We start from the raw sequence: 11,495 nt of genomic DNA on the forward strand, positions 1-11,495 counted from the left end.
GATGGATCGAGAGGCGCCCTTGATGTTTGTGTAGCAGTGGTCAAGGGTGTTGGGGCCCCTGTTGGGACAGGAGATGTGGTGGTGGAATTTTGGCAGTACACTCGAGGTTGGCCTGGTTAAAATCCCCGGCCACGATGAACATGGCCTCCGGGTATTCTGCTTCATTGTTATTTATAGCAGTTACAATTTATCAAGCGCCTTCTTCACTTCCGCCTGGGGTGGGATGTAGACCGCTGTGATGATGGCAGAAGTGAACTCCGCGGAAGGTAGTATGGACGGTACATCACAGTCGGGTATTGCAGGTCCGGGGAGCAGTAGTTTGCCAGGGTCAGCATGACCGAGCACCAGGAGGAGTTGACGAGGAGGCAAATCCTTCCGCCCACTCCAGGTTCAGTCCTGGATGTGATTAACAGCAGGAATAACCACACAATCCAACCCGTCATCACTTGTGAACCCTTTGGTGTCTCAGCATGTTGGACGACTAAGTGAATCCTTCCCCACAGTGAGAGCAGGTGAATGGCCTCTCCCCGGTGTGAACTCACTGGTGTGTCAACAGGGCAGATGAATCACTAAATCTCTTCCCACAATCAGAGCAGGTGAATCAACTCTCCCCAGTGTAAACTCAGTGGTGTCTCCGCAGTGTGGATGACGTTCTAAATCTCTTTGTGCAGTGAGAGCAGCTGAATGGTCTCTCCTCAGTGTGGATGCGCTGGTGGATCATCGCTCCCACAGTCAGAGCATTTAAAGGGTCTCTCATTGCTGTGAGTGACATTGTGGCTGAGCAAGTGATGACCGAGTGAATCTTTTCCCAGTTGGAGAGGTGAACGGGCTCTCCCCGGTGTGACCTCGCTCGTGTTTCATCAGATTGGATGAGGTTCTAAAGCTCTTTGTGCAGTGAGAGCAGCTGAACGATCTCTCCTCAGAGTGAATGCGCTGGTGGGACATCAGTAACTGAGAGCTTTTGAAACTCCTCCTGCAGTCAGAGCATTTAAAGAGCCTGCTCTTGGTGTGAGTGACATTGTGTTTCAGCAGGCTGGATAACTGAGTGAATCCCTTATCACACACTGTGCAGATGAACGGCTTCTCCCTGGTGTGAACTCGCTGGTGTGCCTGCAGGTTGGATAACTGACTGAATCCCTTATCACACAAAGTGCAGATGAATGGCCTCTCCCCAGTGTGAACGCGCTGGTGGTTCTGCAGGTGGGGTATCCGAGTGAATCCCTTCCCACACACAGTGCAGGTGAATGGCCTCTCCCCGGTGTGAATTCTCTGGTGTCTCTGCAGGTGGGATAACCGAGTGAATCCCTTCCCACAGTCCGAGCAGGTGAATGGCCTCTCTCCAGTGTGAACTCGTTCGTGAATCCGCAAATTGCCAATGTCAGTGAATCCCTTTTCACACTGAGAGCAGGTGAAAGGCTTCTCTCCAGTGTGACTACGGTGATGCCTTTCCAGCTCGCACGGGGATGTGAATCCCTTCCCACAATCCTCACATTTCCATGGTTTCTCCATGGTCCAGGAGATCTTGCGTCTCACCACGTTGGATGATCAGTTGAAGCCTCGTCCACACACAGAACACCTATACAGTCTCTCCCTGCTGTGAATGGTGTAGCATTTTTTCAGACCGTGTAACTGGTTGAAGCTCTTTCCACAGTCAGTGCTCTGTAACAGTCTCACACGGGTGTGTGTGTGTCTCGGTGGCTTTTCCAGACACACTGATGTTTAAAATCTCTTGAAGCAGACAGAATAGACAAACAGCTCTCCTTCTATATTCAAAGGCCAATGATATTCAGTTCCCAAGAATTGAGTGACTCAGTCAGTTCTTGACGCGATGTTCAGTTTGAGATATCAGCTTCAAACTCCTCTCATTTTAACTTCCTGCAAGAAGATTTTACAAAAATCATCATTGTCAGTACAGGATAGAAATTCATAACAAACAATTCTAGTTTCTAGCGAACATTCTTTTTCTCTCTCCCTCAAATACTCTAAATCTTCATCCCACACACTCTCCCTCCATTCTCACTCTGCTGTATCTAATATTCACCCTCCCAATTCTCCTGAAAGTGTAGATTGCTGCTGCTCAACAAATCTAAACTCATTGCAACCTGTACAAGAGTAGAGACTCTCCATCTAAGTATATTTACTGATTAGAGATGGGGTTATTCGGAGGAAGAATTTTATTTAGTCATGGAATTGTGAATTGCGCTTTCACATAGCCGTCCGTCAGTCCAGAAGTAAAACACTCGAACACGTTGGTAACGAATATTCGTTTATTCACGGCTGGGACAAATCTCTAAGTAGTCGGGGAACCACCTTCGAGAAGTGCCAAAGTCCCAGAGTACGGACTGTCCCTTTATACAAACACAGCTTAGAGGTGGTCCCCTTAAATTCCTAGATACACCAATGATTTGGCAAGGATCCAGAACATGTACTTATATGGAATTATTATCCTCGAGGTAGGCTGGTGACTATGACATAATCATTACACGGTTCACTAATACTGCTGCGGCTAACGGTTTTCTTATCCTATCCGTCCATCAGGTCCAACTTCCTTATCTCCTTCCCTCTCGTGCTCCTGAGTCAGCTCTTTCACATTCCAATGTCCATTGTCTCAGTTGACAAGGTTTTACACACTCATCTTTGCTGTCTCTGCACTAACAAATACAGAGTTCTGTTCTCATTTGACTTGATGATCACAGATATATTTCAGAACCTTAATATTACATACAGACAGCAAGGTTAAAACAAGATAATAAATGTAATCCACTTCCACAGAATGGTCATGAGCAGGAACCCACTGCCCACAAGGGTTGTGGAAGTCGAGATGATCAATAATTCAAAATAATATAGGATGGGCACTTGCGGAAAATAGGTTTTCAGGGGAACAGGGATATTGAGGGGGAAATGGGACTGACTGGATTGCTGTACAGAGTCAGCATTGACTTGAGTTCCCAAATGGATTCTGTCAGTGCTGCAATAACTGTATGACTGGAAATATATAATGTAGGTACAGTGCTATATTACAAAACTAGAACTAATAATAAATATATTTTATTCCAGAACCATCAATAATATATCTAATACATTCCATACAACAACATTAGACATATCTCTGCCCGATATTAATTTTTTTACAAATTCATTTACGGGATGTTGGATTCGCTGCTTCGGCCAGCATTCATTGCCCATCCCTAGTTGCCCTTCAGAAGGTAGTTGTGAACCACTGCAGTCCTTGAGGTGTAGGTACATCCCTGTGCTATTAGGGAGGGTGTTCATGGATGTTGGTCCAGCGACAGTGGAGGAACGGCAAGATTTTCCAATTCAGGGTGGCAAGTGACTTGGAGGGGATCCTCCAGGTGGTGGGGTTCCCAGGTATCTGCTGCTCTTGTCCTTTTAGATGGCAGTGGTCGTGGGTTTGGAAGGTACTGTCTATGGAACCTTGGTGAGTTACTGCAGTGTAGCTTGTAGATGGTACACATGGCTGCCACTGTTCGTCGGTGGTGGAAGGTTTGAATGTTTGTGGAAGGTGGAGCAATCAAGCAGACTACTTTGTCCTGAATTGTGTTGAGCCTCTTGAGTGTTGTTGGAGCTGCACTCATCCAGGAAAGCAGAGAATATTCCACTCCACTCCTGACTTGTGCCTTGTAGATGATGGATAGGCTTGGGGAGGTCAGGAGGTGTGTTACTCGCCATAGGATTCCTAGTCTTTGACCCAGCCACCGTATTAATATGGCTTGTCCAGTTCAGTTTCTGGTCAATGGTAACCCCCAGGATGTTGGTTGTGGGGGATTCAGCTATGGAAATGCCACTGAATTTCAAGGTGCGCTGGTTACAGCCTCTCTTGTAAGAGATGGTCATTGGCTGGCAGTTGTGTCACGCAAATGTAACTTGCCACTTATTAGGCCAAGTCTGGATATTGTCCAGGTCTTGCTGCATTTGGACATGGACTGCTTCATTATCTGAGGAGTTGAGAATGGTGCTGAACATTGTGCAGTCATCCATAAACATCACCACTTCTCACCTTTTGATAGAAGGGAGGTTATTAATGAAGCAGCAGAAGATGGTTGGGTCGAGGAATCTGCCCTGAGGAACTCCTGCAGTGATGTCCTGGAGCTGAGATGATTGACTTCCATCGCCACAACCATCTTCCTTTGTGCCAGGTCTGACTCCAACCAGTGGAGAGTTATCCCCTGATTCCCATTGACTCCAGTTTAGCTCGGGCTCCTTGATGCCAGACTCATTTGAATGCTGCCTTTATGTCAAGGACAGTCACTCTCAACTCACCTCTGGCATTCAGCTCTTTCGTCCATGTTTGAACCAAGGCCGTAATAAGGTCCGGGGCTGAGTGACCCTGGTGGAACCCAAACTCAGCGTCTGCGAACAGGTTATTGCTCAGTAAAGTGCTGTTTGATTGCACTGTTGATGACTCCTTCCACCACTTCTGCTGTTGATGGAAATAGACTGATAGGGAAGTAATTGGCTGGGTTAAATATGTCCTGTTTACTGTCCCCTTAAATGTCAGCCATCTCCTGGGGAAAGCAGCCCTTTGTGAACATTAGGAAAGAGACCATCCTTTTAGCCAGACAAATAAATGTGTCAAGTTGAGGGAGCAAAGGATGTAATGGGCACCATGGTAGCATAGTGGTGAGAACAATTGCTTCACAGCTCCAGGGTCCCAGGTTCGATTCCCAGCTTGGGTCACTGTCTGTGCAGAGTCTGCACGTTCTCCTCATATGCGTTTGGGTTTTCGCCGGGTGCTCTGGTTTCCTCCCACAGTCCAAAGGTGTGCAGGTTAGGTGGATTGGACATGCAAAAATTGCCCTTAGTGTTGGGTGGGGTTACTGGGTTATAGGGATAGGGTGGAGATATAAGCCTGGGCAGGGTGCTCTTTCCAAGAATCGGTGCAAACTCGATGGGCCGAATGGCCTACTTCTGTACTGTAAATGTTATGATTCTGTGTCAATGTCCTTAAGAGAGACCTGGGCGAAGCTTTCCAAAGTCTGCACCCTCCCTGGATTCACTTCCTTTCTCTTCAGTTGCTGCAAGTCACCAATTGAAGGTGAGAATGAGAAAAGAAATGGAAAGGGGGAGAAAAGAAAGTGTTTTACTCACAGATGTTGGTTTCAGTCTGTGTGCCGCTCAAGCTCACTCAGGGTTGGGGGGAACAACAGTTTTGCTCGGCAAGAACCCCCATGGCCTGCTTCCGCATTGAGAATATGGGAATATGTCCCTCAGATATGCGCAGTCCCGGGTCAGAGGAGAGGGAATCATTGATCGATGGAGCAGCCAGCCGGTTGCCTCGAAACCGTCTCGAGGATGTGTTTGGGGAGGGGAAACAAAGGGTGGGGGCGGGGTCCACGTGTCCACGCGCTGGGCTTCAACGTAATGACGTCACTGCGGAGTGGCTTTATTCCTATTGGTTGATTTAGAGGACGAGCTCCTTTGTGATGTCACAATGTGGAGGTTGGAGAATGAGTTTCAGGCTAAAACTTCCTCCTCTGGGCAACATCTGGGAGCAAATCAATGTCTCCCCCTTTCAGAAGGTCATCAGATATAGGAGCAAAGTTAGGCCATTTGGACCATTGAGTCTGCTCTGCCATTCGATCATGGCTGATCTCATCCTGGCCTTAACCCACCGTCCTGAGATTTCTCCAGGAGAATTGAGTGACAAATTCAGCGATGTTACCATGGAGTGTGATTTTTGATTGTGCTCAAAGTAAAAGGGAAACGTTCTATTTATAGTTTAAGGGATACATTCCCTATAAAAATTGTGTTTAGGCAGACGGGCAGCACGGTAGCATGGTGGTTAGCATAAATGCTTCACAGCTCCAGGGTCCCAGGTTCGGTTCCCGGCTGGGTCACTGTCTGTGTGGAGTCTGCACGTCCTCCCCGTGTGTGCGTGGGTTTCCGCCGGGTGCTCTGGTTTCCTCCCACAGTCCAAGGATGTGTGGGTTAGGTGGATTGGCCATGCTAAATTGCCCGTCGTGTCCTAAAAAGTAAGGTTAAGGAGTGGGGGGTTGTTGGGTTACGGGTATAGGGTGGATACATGGGTTTGAGTAGGGTGATCATTGCTCGGCACAACATCGAGGGCCGAAGGGCCTGTTCTGTGCTGTACAGTTCTATGTTGTTTGTATGTTGCAGGAAAAGTCATAAAACTTGACGTTTTTGTCTTATGACTTTAATTTGTTCACTGGGTTTACAATTTATTTTTTTAAATTATTGATCTTGACAGAGATCTTGCACAGTTGGTTTAGAGCCACACGTTTCAGCTTCCCATTTAAGCCTCAGGCAACTTGCTGTCTTTCTGTTTCTCATGTCAGTGACAGCCCAGTAACTGAGCTGAGGGCTGGAGATGCTGTGACCCCTTGTCGGAGCTGAAATCAGTAGAAAGAAGAACCATAGTTTCTTTATAGAAAATATTTTATTCAGGTATTTATAATTGTAATTTTAACCATCAGGTATCAAAAGGAACAAAACAACACACCCATCCAGTAACAAACCCCAGCCAACATGGCTTACACAAACAGGACCTCCTTCCCCAGCCCTCCCTTTCCACTGGTGTTCGTAACCTTACTCAAAACCCCATGCCCCCCACCCCTGCCACAGCTTAATTTTTCTTGAAGAAGTCAAGGAGCGGCAAACCCCTGTAACGATCCCCTCAAGGTGAACTTGATTTTCTCAAGTCTGAGAAACCCCGTCATGTCACTAACCCATAACCCCAACTTCGGGAGTTCCGAGTCCCTCCATCCCAGTAGGATCCATCTCTGGGTCACCAGAGAGGCAAAGGCCAGAACATCGGCCTCTCCCATGCCCTGGGCTCCCAGATCTTCTGACACATCAAAGATGGGCAGCAGGGTAGCATGGTGGTTAGCATAAATGCTTCACAGCTCCAGGGTCCCAGGTTCGATTCCCGGCTGGGTCACTGTCTGTGTGGAGTCTGCACGTCCTCCCCCTGTGTGCGTGGGTTTCCTCCGGGTGCTCCGGTTTCCTCCCACAGTCCAAAGATGTGCGGGTTAGGTGGATTGGCCATGCTAAATTGCCCGTAGTGTCCTAATAAAAGTAAGGTTAAGGGGGGGGGGTTGTTGGGTTACGGGTATAGGGTGGATACGTGGGTTTGAGTAGGGTGATCATGGCTCGGCACAACATTGAGGGCCGAAGGGCCTGTTCTGTGCTGTACTGTTCTATGTTCTATTGCCACCTCTGGACTTGGTACCACCTTCGCCTTTAATACTTCTGACATATAGTCAGCAAACCCCTGCCCCAGTACTCGTTGGGGGGTGGGAGACCTTCAGCAGGGGTGGGTCGCCATGGGGTGGGGTGGGGGAGGCTCTGGGGGTGGCAACCACTTGGGCACCACCATGCCAACCCCTGGAACATGTGTTCCAGTTCCGGGGTCAACCCTTGTCCCTGCCCGTCTGCCCCAATGACCACCCGTAACCCCCACCGACTGCTGACGCCTCGGTCTGTGTGGCTGAAGGCTATTGCTGATAGAGAATTGGCAATTGTGAGCCCTTAAAGTGAGCCCTTCACAGATTCCAAGTGGATTCCCGTGGGTGGGCAGGCCTTGAAGCATGTGGGAGTCATTGCCGAGTATTGCAATCAAACCTTGATGCCTGGACACTGTGCCTGAACACTGCGGGAAGCAAGAGCTTACACGCAGTATCCGCACACCCAGGGGATGGGACAGAGCCTCAGTGTAGAAGTCAAAGGAGGGAAACATCGGCACGCCAGAGCAACTGGGAGGATCCTCCTTTCGTTTAACCCGATGGGCTGGCCCTACTTGCCTAGTGAGAGGAGGTCTCTTATTGCCGAATTGCTGTTTAGTGTTTTGATGTTTTCTATCCCAAATCTCACATTCCCATTTTAAAGTTTCCCAATTTTTTACTTTACCATTCACACACTCATTAATCCCTTTTCTGCGGGCGTTATCCCTCCCACTCATCAAGAGTGATTGCTCGTGGCGTTTAGTGCACTGTTTTTTCCATTCTGAAATTAAAGCTTTCCATTTGAAGGCCGCGTTTTATTTCCCAAATCGCTTTTTCTGCAGCAATGCAGTTGTCAAAGTTCCAAGTTCCATATGTCACCTAGTGGCCAGATACCGTTATCTAATTTATTGTGTAAAGCAGCTGATAATCTACGAAAATTATGTTCTTGAGAAGGGGTTTCTGAACACATAAAGAACAGAGGAGAATTGCCCCCAGTCTTGTCTAAAGTTTGTCCCATAACGTCAGTATACTGTGCCCCCGGCAAAAAATGTGAAAACAGTTCCCAGTACCAGAATTAAATCACAGGGTCCCTGACCCCAACTTAATCACAGGGTCCCTGACCCAAACTTAATCACAGGGTCCCAGACCCCAACTTAATCACAGGGTCCCAGACCCCAACTTAATCACAGGGTCCCAGACCCCAACTTAATCACAGGGTCCCTGACCCAAACTTAATCACAGGGTCCCTGACCCAAACTTAATCACAGGGTCCCTGACCCAAACTTAATCACAGGGTCCCTGACCCAAACTTAATCACAGGGTCCCTGGCCCAAACTTAATCACAGGGTCCCTGACCCAAACTTAATCACAGGGTCCCTGACCCAAACTTAATCACAGGGTCCCTGACCCAAACTTAATCACAGGGTCCCTGACCCAAACTTAATCACAGGGTCCCTGACCCAAACTTAAACCTGTATAAACCTGATCCTGATTGAAAACGAGATCAAGAGGCCCCTGACCTGAGGTTAACCACAATCGGGTCCCTGACCCTAAACGCTCTATTCACAGTTAAATTTAGATTCGAGAACCGTCACCTGTTAGTTTCCTCCGTCAGGGTCGAGGGGACGCAGCACAGATCCGAGAGAGAGAGAGAGACCAAGGTGAATCTTACCTTGTGCCGGCGTCCGTCTCTTCCCTCCGGGTCGTGGCTCGATCACTTCTTCAGTCCCCCACGGAATTCACTCAGAGTATTGGTTTTTGCTTCGCAGCGCCAAATGTAGAAGTCAATATTTTTCACGCTTCTGGACTGTGGTAGAAAGATTCAACAACGCTCGTTATGGAAAAATAACCAGACTTTATTTACGAAAGACTGCATGCAATAATGGCTGAAAGTTGAGGTCGGGGAGCAGTTACTACCACTGCTGATTCCTACTCAAGTCCATGCTTTCACAGAAAATTAGCTCAGTATTTATACATTGTCAGAATCAGGATTATGTGACTGCAGCTTAGTCAGGAATTCGATCAGAAGTACAAACATAAGCAATATCATAAAACAGGTGTCACCTTGCTGCCCTTTCAGGACTCTGTCTGATCACTCATACCATTATTTTGTCCTTTGATGGAATATTAAAAGGTTGAAGGAGACTTGTTCCCTCCTGACCTTATCTTGTCATATTTAGACTGCCTTGGGTTATGACGAGTTAGCCTCATCAGAATTTGCGGAGCTCAGGCATTTTGGAACAGCTTGACCTTCTCTGATCTTATTCAGGCTTTTCGTAATGCGAAGTCAGCTTTTCTTACATTGTACCAAGTAATTGACCAGTTTTCCCATCATGCCATTACTTATTTTGTACAACATAACAGCCAGAGGATGGGTGGGTGCCATGTCAGGTGGTGGGGGGGGGGTTCCCCTGGAGAGATGGGCAAAGGGACCAGGGGGTCAGCCCGCATTGCAGAAGAAAGTGACAGAGGCAGCATAATGTTTGTGCAGAGAGGTATTTATTGTGCTGTGCACTACCCCCCTCCTGGTGGTGTGGTCCCCCCCGCCCCACACCCAGTGCCCTCACTGATCCTCAATGTGCCTGGCCCTCCTCGCTCTAACACTATGTCTCGCTGTGACCGATGTCGACGAAGTTGCACAGGCGTGACTGACGCTCATTCTGTCTGAAACTGTGCACCAGGGAATGAACGCAGGCCGACCATTTTGGTTGAAGCCACACTCACGTGACTGACGGATTTGAAGCCGCGGAGGTGGGCCAACGCTCACTCGAGCGTCTGGTTGAGGCTGCACAGGTTTGATGGACGTTGGTGAAGCCTTGCAAGTGGGCCAATGCTCACTCCAGTGTCTAGTTGAAGCCACATAGTTCACTGCATTTTCTTTCCCTTTGTCTATTTGTTATATTTCTCCCTCCATCGTGTCAGAAAATAAATAAATAAATAATGCCGAAAACAAAAAGGGAATGTTCCGGGTTCTGATTGAGGAGCCGTGAGCTCCATCACAGGGTTCATAGTGGAACATCAATCTCAGTTAATGCAGAAAGATGGTTGGGACCCACACCTTACGGCTGGGGAACAGGAAAGTTGGCGGATGGGTCAGAAGAAGGATAGAGAACAAAAGGGGTAATAATTATGAGCAGCCTATATTTAGTGAATAATTAGACAAAGGAATGAGACAATCCAGCCCAGCCGGTGGCTGCAGTTTGCAGCAACACAGTTGGGCAGATAGGGTGGGGCCGCCCCAGTGGATAAAACACAATCACCAACCGCCCTTGGGCCGAGGATACTGAGCCTCATCTCCCTGTGGCCAGAACCAATAGATATTGGGAATTGAAGGAAAAGGAGAGACATTTAGTAAACCCACAGAGTAAGACAAATCCTGAAGGAACACAAATTTGCTGAGGAATGTCAACGGTGTCACTTTACCTGCCTGAAGACACAGAAAACTGAGCGATAAAATGAAACAATTCAGCTGGACAGCTGGAAATGAAATACAGGCTTGTGTCTCACAGGAAAACTCCGTCTGTGAAAAAGCATTTTTGCAAACTTTAAGCCAAGGTCATTCAAAGCAAGTTGATAAGGACAAGTACAGCTCCTCCTGCGATTACCAAGGGGGAGGCTGCCCTAAACATTCAGTCACATATCCTCCCCTCCCTTGTACTGGTGAGTTAGCAACAGTTATAGTTAAAAATGTAACAAATGAATTTACTGTTCCATTTGAGATGCTAATAAGAGTTCTTTTAATTGTGTTTAGTTCTAAAAAAATGTTTACAAATTATTTGGATAGGAAACTAAACTTCATCTAATGTGAAACTCTGATTTAAAAAAAATTCAAACTGCTAGGATTCAAGAGATCCTGCTTACTTTCAAACCTTGAAAGTAAGCAGCCCACGTTTAAGTCAGTCTGTTCCAAAACAAAGATAAGACGAGTTTGGCAGCAATCCAATTTTAACTCCCCAGTACATTTGGGTGATAAAACATGTTGAGAGTCAGTTAACAACTCATTTCACAAAATATCGCTTGTAACTTTGGTTAAGTAGCAAATATTGGAAATTGAAGGGGAAAAGGATAGACAACAGAAATGAAATTGAAGCAAATTGAACAAAAGATGTTGTAAATTGCGAAAGGGGACACACATTGCGTACCAAGTCTCCTTGTCCCTTTAGGTTCTGTCGGAAAATTAACCATTTCAGCGGACAGCAGATTTGTTTTAAATCTCTCACAAAACAGTGTGTCTGTGATTCTGTAGATGTCAATCTTAATTTAAATAAGGTTTAATTGTGGATTTGTGGGAAT

General features: G+C 47.2%; 1 long non-coding RNA gene across 1 annotated transcript; it reads right to left on the reverse strand.

Annotated features, from left to right (window-relative positions):
* Window positions 1–1,240: 1,240 nt before the first annotated feature.
* On the reverse strand, window positions 1,241–11,407 carry LOC119952397. Its single transcript, XR_005457846.1, has 3 exons — window positions 10,626–11,407; window positions 8,875–9,009; window positions 1,241–1,875 (listed from the first exon to the last, which is right to left on the reverse strand). It is a non-coding gene; the product is annotated as an uncharacterized LOC119952397 (long non-coding RNA).
* Window positions 11,408–11,495: the final 88 nt, after the last annotated feature.

Source organism: Scyliorhinus canicula, chromosome 17, assembly GCF_902713615.1.
Source record: "Scyliorhinus canicula chromosome 17, sScyCan1.1, whole genome shotgun sequence".
In the NCBI taxonomy this organism is placed as follows: domain Eukaryota; kingdom Metazoa; phylum Chordata; class Chondrichthyes; order Carcharhiniformes; family Scyliorhinidae; genus Scyliorhinus; species Scyliorhinus canicula.